Source organism: Rutidosis leptorrhynchoides, chromosome 4 (genome assembly GCF_046630445.1).
Source record: "Rutidosis leptorrhynchoides isolate AG116_Rl617_1_P2 chromosome 4, CSIRO_AGI_Rlap_v1, whole genome shotgun sequence".
Classification (NCBI taxonomy): Eukaryota; Viridiplantae; Streptophyta; class Magnoliopsida; order Asterales; family Asteraceae; genus Rutidosis; species Rutidosis leptorrhynchoides.
In genome coordinates this window covers 562474858-562483238 of record NC_092336.1, presented here as the reverse complement: position 1 = coordinate 562483238, position 8381 = coordinate 562474858, and positions in this window count along the sequence as shown.

Sequence of the window (8381 nt, the reverse complement as noted above, 5' to 3'; positions counted from 1 at the left end):
TTGGATGGGGCTTGTTGGGCTCGATAGATCTATCTTTAGGATTCGCGTCAATTAGGGTGTCTGTTCCCTAATTCTTAGATATCCAGACTTAATAAAAAGGGGCATATTCGATTTCGATAATTCAACCATAGAATGTAGTTTCACGTACTTGTGTCTATTTTATAAATCATTTATAAAACCTGCATGTATTCTCATCCCAAAAATATTAGATTTTAAAAGTGGGACTATAACTCACTTTCACAGATTTTTACTTCGACGGGAAGTAAGACTTAGCCACTGGTTGATTCACGAACCTATAACAATATATACATATATATCAAAGTATGTTCAAAATATATTTACAACACTTTTAATATATTTTGATGTTTTAAGTTTATTAAGTCAGCTGTCCTATTTAGTAACCTACAACTAGTTATCCACAGTTAGATGTACAGAAATAAATCGATAAATATTATCTTGAATCAATCCACGACCCAGTGTATACGTATCTCAGTATTGATCACAACTCAAACTATATATATTTTGAAATCAATCTCAACCCTGTATAGCTAACTCCAACATTCACATATAGAGTGTCTATGGTTGTTCCGAAATATATATAGATGTGTCGACATGATAGGTCGAAACATTGCATACGTGTCTATGGTATCTCAAGATTACATAATATATAATACAAGTTGATTAAGTTATGGTTGGAATAAATTTGTTACCAATTTTCACGTAGTTAAAATGAGAAAAATTATCCAATCTTGTTTTACCCATAACTTCTTCATTTTAAATCCGTTTTGAGTGAATCAAATTGCTATGGTTTCATATTGAACTCTATTTTATGAATCTAAACAGAAAAAGTATAGGTTTATAGTCAGAAAAATAAGTTACAAGTCGTTTTTGTAAAGGTAGTCATTTCAGTCGAAAGAACGACGTCTAGATGACCATTTTAGAAAACATACTTCCACTTTGAGTTTAACCATAATTTTTGGATATAGTTTCATGTTCATATTAAAAATCATTTTCTCAAAATAATAACTTTTAAATCAAAGTTTATCATAGTTTTTAATTAACTAACCCAAAACAGCCCGCGGTGTTACTACGACGGCGTAAATCCGGTTTTACGGTGTTTTTCGTGTTTCCAGGTTTTAAATCATTAAGTTAGCATATCATATAGATATAGAACATGTGTTTAGTTGATTTTAAAAGTCAAGTTAGAAGGATTAACTTTTGTTTGCGAACAAGTTTAGAATTGTGACGACCTGGAAATTTCCGACCAAATTTAAACTTAACCTTTATATGTTTCCGACTTGATAAGCAGAATTTGTAATGTTGAATCTTAAAAAAATTGGAACTACATTCATGTAATCAATTACCCTTTGACCGTGTTCGACGATTCACGAACAATTATGTGTATATAGATATGTATATATAATATATAATATTAACTGAAAACATTAACAAAGTATTAGATATATGATACTTTACATGAACATATTTGTTTCGATATATTTATCGACAGAATTAAGAGATAATATCAAATGATTGAATTATCAGATACATTATAATATGATTACGGGCCTATGTTATAAGGTCCACTGTGATTTAAGAAATCTATTCTTTTTGACAACTCATTACTTAACCAGTATGATAAAGATAACGATATTTATATTTTATTTTATTAAATATATATAACGATTTAAATTAATATTATATATTTTTATACGCGTATTATACGTACATAGTTTTATACTTTTACTATACTTTAACTTTACCTTTACTTTACTTTTACTTTACTTTAACTTTAATAATTCATACTTTAATAATTCACTTTAATAATTCATACTTTAATAATTCACTTTAATAATTCATACTTTAATAATTCACTTTAATAATTTATACTTTAATAATTCACTTTAATAATTCATACTTTAATAATTCACTTTAATAATTCATACTTTAATAATTCACTTTAATAATTCATACTTTAATAATTCACTTTAATAATTAATATTTTAATAATTCACTTTAATAATTCAAAAATCTATTATAAATAGAATGCAATAGGTTTCATTATTTCATAGAAACTTGAAAATATATTTCTCTAAACTCTCTCAATCGAATTACATATATATATATATTTACTTAGTACTATTTCAAGATATTATTAGTATACATAAAATACTACGACGGAGTTATATTCAGACGATTTCAAAATAAGTTTTCAAATGGGATATAGCTAAGGAAATTATGGGTTATAGCTATGAAGGTTATGGGTATTGATCGAGGGTATTGCTCGTGAGGTCAACCTAACGTTTATCATTTTCGTTGCGTCTACGTACTTTCCTGCAATATTGAATCACAATATTGATACGTGAGCATTCATATCTTATCTTTTATATATTAATAGTGTATCCCTGACTAGTGCTCGAGTATATATGATTATGCATGTTTGTATGCTTAGTTTCGTCGTTAAATAGTTTAAGATAAATCACGAATTTGATACATATGCTACTGAGATAAGTTATATGATATGCATGTCGTTGAAAAGCTGAAGAAAAAAATTAATAACTTTTCATTTAGAAATCGTGTGGTTTCGATGAACGGATTAAAAGATATGGTCAATTGAATTATCATTAATTTTAATATTATTATTAAAACGATTATTATAACTGTTATCAGTTGATGTTATTACTAAAATTATCTTTATTACTAAAAATTAATATTTTTATTGAAACTGTCATTTTATTATTTTTATCATTATTATTATTATCAATATTATTTTATCAAATAAATATGCGTACAAAGATATTTTTACCACACGTAATGTAATTACATTAATAATACATACCACTATATTTTTATGATATTAAGTGAATTTTATAAATTTTATTACTTGAGATATATAAAAGTATATTTTTATCATATATGAATTTTAATATAAATTTTTATTTATTAATAAATGACTTGTATTATTTAGTATAATAATATCTGATAAATATATTTAAATATATAAAACTACTATATATAAGTTATATAATAAACATGTATAGATTTTGAAAGTCATTTTGGGTCAAGTTGACTTTTGTTGACTTTTGCATGTCGGTCTCGAGCATTAGGATTGTGATACACTACGACTTGACCTAAATTGTTAGACAGATATTGACCAACATATAAATATATATACTTAATATAGGTTCGTGAATCCGAGACAAACCCTGCACTTGTAAAGTGCCATCATATACATAATTGCTACGAAATACAGTATTGTGAGTTTCATTACTCCCTTTTTATATATATTTTTGGGCTGAGAATACATGCGCTGTTTTATAAATGTTTTACGAAATAGGCACAAGTACTAAAACTAATTCTATGTGGGTTTAAACCAGAAATATACCCTTAGCTTGGTAACATTAAACTACTTGTCTATGTACGGTAGGCGCGAATCCTAAAGATAGATCTATTGGGCCTGACAAACCCCATCCTGACTATGGGATGCTTTAGTACTTCGAGGTTATTTTAAACACACCTGATCTGGTGTACTTCAGAGGGTAAAACATGAACGTTAAGGCTTGTTACCGGGTGCCTACAACTTATAGAATACTTTTATACACTTGCGAGTGTACGGATATTTATAGAAACTGAAATCTTGTGGTCTATTACTATTACGGAAATGATGGATTATGATAAACTAATGAACTCACCAACCTTTTGGTTGACACTTTAAAGCATGTTTATTCTCAGGTATTAAAGAAATCTTCCGCTGTGCATTAGCTCATTTTAAGGATATTACCTGGAGTCATTCATGACATACTTTGAAAGACGTTGCATTCGAGTCGTTGAGTTCATCAAGATTAATATTAAGTCAATTATAGTTGGATGTAATATGAAATGGTATGCATGCCATCAATTTTTGATGTAAAGAAAGTTTGTCTTTTAAAAACGAATGCAATGTTTGTAAAACGTATCATATAGAGGTCAAATACCTCGCGATGTAATCAACTATTGTGAATCGTTTATAATGTATATGAACGGGTCCTTTCAGTTGGTATCAGAGCGGTGGTCTTAGCGAACCAGGTCTTGCATTAGTGTGTCTAACTGATAGTTGTTAAGATGCATTAGTGAGTCTGGACTTCGACCGTGTCTGCATGTCAAAAGTTTTGCTTATCATTTTTAGTCGGAAATCATCTACTTACCATCCTTAGAAAATTACCTGCTTATCATTCTTAAGTCTATACGCGTTTTCCTACATTTATTGCATAATAATGTATAGACGAATTCTTATCTTAGCATATCTGTTACTGTGAACTTTGATTGACATCTTTCAAAGATTCCTCCGTAATTTATGGGATTTTGGTATTATATATACATATGTAAATTATGTATTGAAGAATACCAAATCTAAATTCTACATTCTATTTAATACCAAAAAAATTCTTTCCCTGATCATACAAGATGGATCCCTCAACCAGTTCGAGTTCCTCGGATTTCGACAGCTATGCCGATATGGATTTTCACATGAGCTCCGAAAGCAGCGTGAACGAAATGGATAAACCAATTAGCCATCATCTATTTTGGATGAATTGGGGATGAGTTCGTAATCTACTTAACCATTGGAGACAAGAAGAAGGTGATCCCTTTCATCCACCACATTGCCCTCTTGGCAATGAACCTGAAGCATTTACCGGCGAACCTGTCCGAAACACCATTTTCTCTCTCATTTCCAGAGTATCTCGTCATGATTATATACTACACCAAATTCTAGATCTTATCTATCCGCTCGTCCGAACCGACAATCACCCCGGTGTAATAGAAGAAGTCAACGAGCTTCGCGCTCGGGTAGTGGCTTTGGAGAATATGGTGCAAAGGTTACAAACACCAGCAGCAGCACCAACAGCATAACCAGTACCACCATCAACAACATCAACAGTACCATTACCACCACCAACAACAACCGCATCGCAAACCTCAACTTCACAATCTGTCCCACGAGCATCGACGTCATACGCCATGTAGATACCAAGGAATACCACAACGATGAAGTATTTATTCATAACTTCATTGGGGAAACATTCTACGGCGATTATGTAATTTCTAAAGTTTAGAAATTATCTATCCTCGCCTTAACCATAAATCAAATGAGTTTAATTTAATATTAACTCATTAAATCAATATTACGTCTAAAGAAATATACACATATATATTTCCATAAAGACTGTAATAAAATTCTTTTGTACAAAATATTAATTGTGAATTTTTTTGTAACGGGTAGGTAATACCCGAGAGATATATAAATTCACAATTAATATGTTACATTCTTCGAATCTGATTCAGCAAATCATCCATTATACTCCCTACTTTCATAACAATATACATTCTTTTATAAAAATCAAAACAACCATACTCATTCAAAATCTAATTACATATTCTGATTTTGAAATCTCAGAATTCGATTCAAGATATAACCGAAATCGTCACTCTTAGATTCCTACATCTTTCAAAACTATACTTTGACTTCAAAACTGTCATAGAACCTCATTTCTATTCATGGAACTCACAAAAATATTTGTATCATTCAAAATCTTAGAACATCATATGTATATTAACAATTACAATATGTGTTCAAACACTTCGAAATTCCTAAAGACATGCGAGATGATGATCCAACCACATATTACCCACTGTCATGCATCTGAAAAGCTCTCGAAACCAAAGTTATAGTTTAACACGTACCCGTGTCAGATCCTTTGATATTTATTACCAAATATAATTTTTCAATCTCTTTCCAAAATAGACAATTTTGTCATAGCTTCAACAAATCACCTTCATTTGTTTATACGAATAAACCTTATTATAACAATTACCCCTTCATCATTGTTACCGGGGAACCTTTCATATCTCGCCACATTAGCAGTAAACTTATCAACAACTTCATTAACCTTCGACTTAAGCCTCTCCGAAAAGCCACTATACTTATTCATTAAAACCCCATCATGTACTTACCTACATCATGTAACAATAATTGTCACACCAACTACTGGGAATTAGCAATCAGTATTTTGAATTTCGCTACAATTTTACGTCAAAAGTTATATGTATACATATAACGTCTATCTCCTAGACTTACATACTTCGAATGTGAATTTTCTGAAAAACATCCCAAACTATGAACTAGTTCTCCGAAATTGGAAAAATGCTGATGAAGCAGCAAAAACTGTAAACGACTTTAACAGTCAAAAGTTTGATGATAAAGAATAGTATGGTGGTAAAGCTGAGAAAAAGAGAAGGTTTGAAACTGGAAAACAGATTGAGCAGACCATGAAGGAGGCTGTGGACAAATCACAAAGACTAAACCTGCCTTCAAAGGATCTAAATGATTCAGTGTCTACTGAAATCGTTAGCAAACACCTTACTTCTTATTCTAAACCTTCACAGACAAATCTTCTTCATCATCCATATTATCGTATCTTTTATTATAATATCTTCGATATTCCTGAAGATATTTTCACAACTATTCTTATCTGAAATCTTTTATCTCTTCGCAATATCTGCGTTACAACATAAAAGAAACTGTGTTAGTTTCTAAATTCTAAATAAATAAAAAATTTGAATTTAAAATAGGAATGTTTTTGAAGTAGTGTTGGGAACTGAAGCATGAGTTAGTATAATATAATGACACTTGATCAACGTGATTATATTATAGTAAGTCATGCTGAGTTTCTAATGGAACGTGATGATTCACAGAACATACCGTCATCATGTACTGTTTACACGACTCTTACATTCTACCCAATTTCCAAACATATTAAGAACATATCATCTAGATAGCTCTATATTTTCGGATATTATGGTAATTTGCCAAATCAAGATCGTGCCATTAAAATTTTCTTCTTGGAACATTAACTATGTTCATCCAAAAATTCATATCTACGAATTCTGGACCATTATCCGCTTGACTTAAGGTCGGAAAGAGAAAACGAAAGCATGAAGCTCCGAAATATAATGGAGAATATAAAGCCCGATAACAACCCTGAAATTATAAACCGTGTATATCAATGCGTATAGCAATATAAAGACACGGGAGAATGAAAAACACAATAACCCCAAGGTAATGGTAGAAGAAAATAACTTCCTCCGGTGGTAGATGAAAAAGAAGAATGACATATATGAAAGTTAAGAGAATATCAAGAATCAATACTGGATGAAGCATATTAACGAATGCTTTAAAGTATGAATTGGGAAGAAAGACTAGAAGGTGTGAGATGTGGAAATAAAGAAACGAAGGGGGTGGAATTATAGTAAAATATCAGACAGAGAAATCGAGACAGATTATCGCATTTAATCAAAGAAGATCCTGATTTCCTTAATCGCCGAAGAACCAAATCTTATTGCAAAGATTTTCTTTAAATTCCATGAATTCCGAAAATCAATCATAACTACGTCATCGGTTAAAACGAATATACGTTTACTCATTTCACTCTCTTGCGATAGCTTCACTTATACTCTTCGCGTAATCAAATTATTTTATCTATATTACTCAATGATGATAAAACTCTATTTATCAACTCATATTCATCATGAAAACATTTTTATAGTTAGCCATGACGACCTCGATCAAATTTCGGGACGAAATTTCTTTAACGGGTAGGTACTGTGACGACCTGGAAATTTCCGACCAAATTTAAACTTAACCTTTATATGTTTCCGACTCGATAAGCAGAATTTGTAATGTTGAATCTTAAAAAGTTTGGAACTACATTCATGTAATCAATTACCCTTTGACCGTGTTCGACGATTCACGAACAATTATGTGTATATAGATATGTATATATAATATATAATATTAACTGAAAACATTAACAAAGTATTAGATATATGATACTTTACATGAACATATTTGTTTCGATATATTTATCGACAGAATTAAGAGATAATATCAAATGATTGAATTATCAGATACATTATGATATGATTACGGGCCGATGTTATAAGGTCCACTGTGATTTAAGAAATCTATTCTTTTTGACAACTCATTACTTAACCAGTATGATAAAGATAACGATATTTATATTTTATTTTATTAAATATATATAATGATTTAAATTAATATTATATATTTTTATACGCGTATTATACGTACATAGTTTTATACTTTTACTATACTTTAACTTTACCTTTACTTTACTTTTACTTTACTTTAACTTTAATAATTCATACTTTAATAATTCACTTTAATAATTCATACTTTAATAATTCACTTTAATAATTCATACTTTAATAATTCACTTTAATAATTCATACTTTAATAATTCACTTTAATAATTCATACTTTAATAATTCACTTTAATAATTCATACTTTAATAATTCACTTTAATAATTCATACTTTAATAA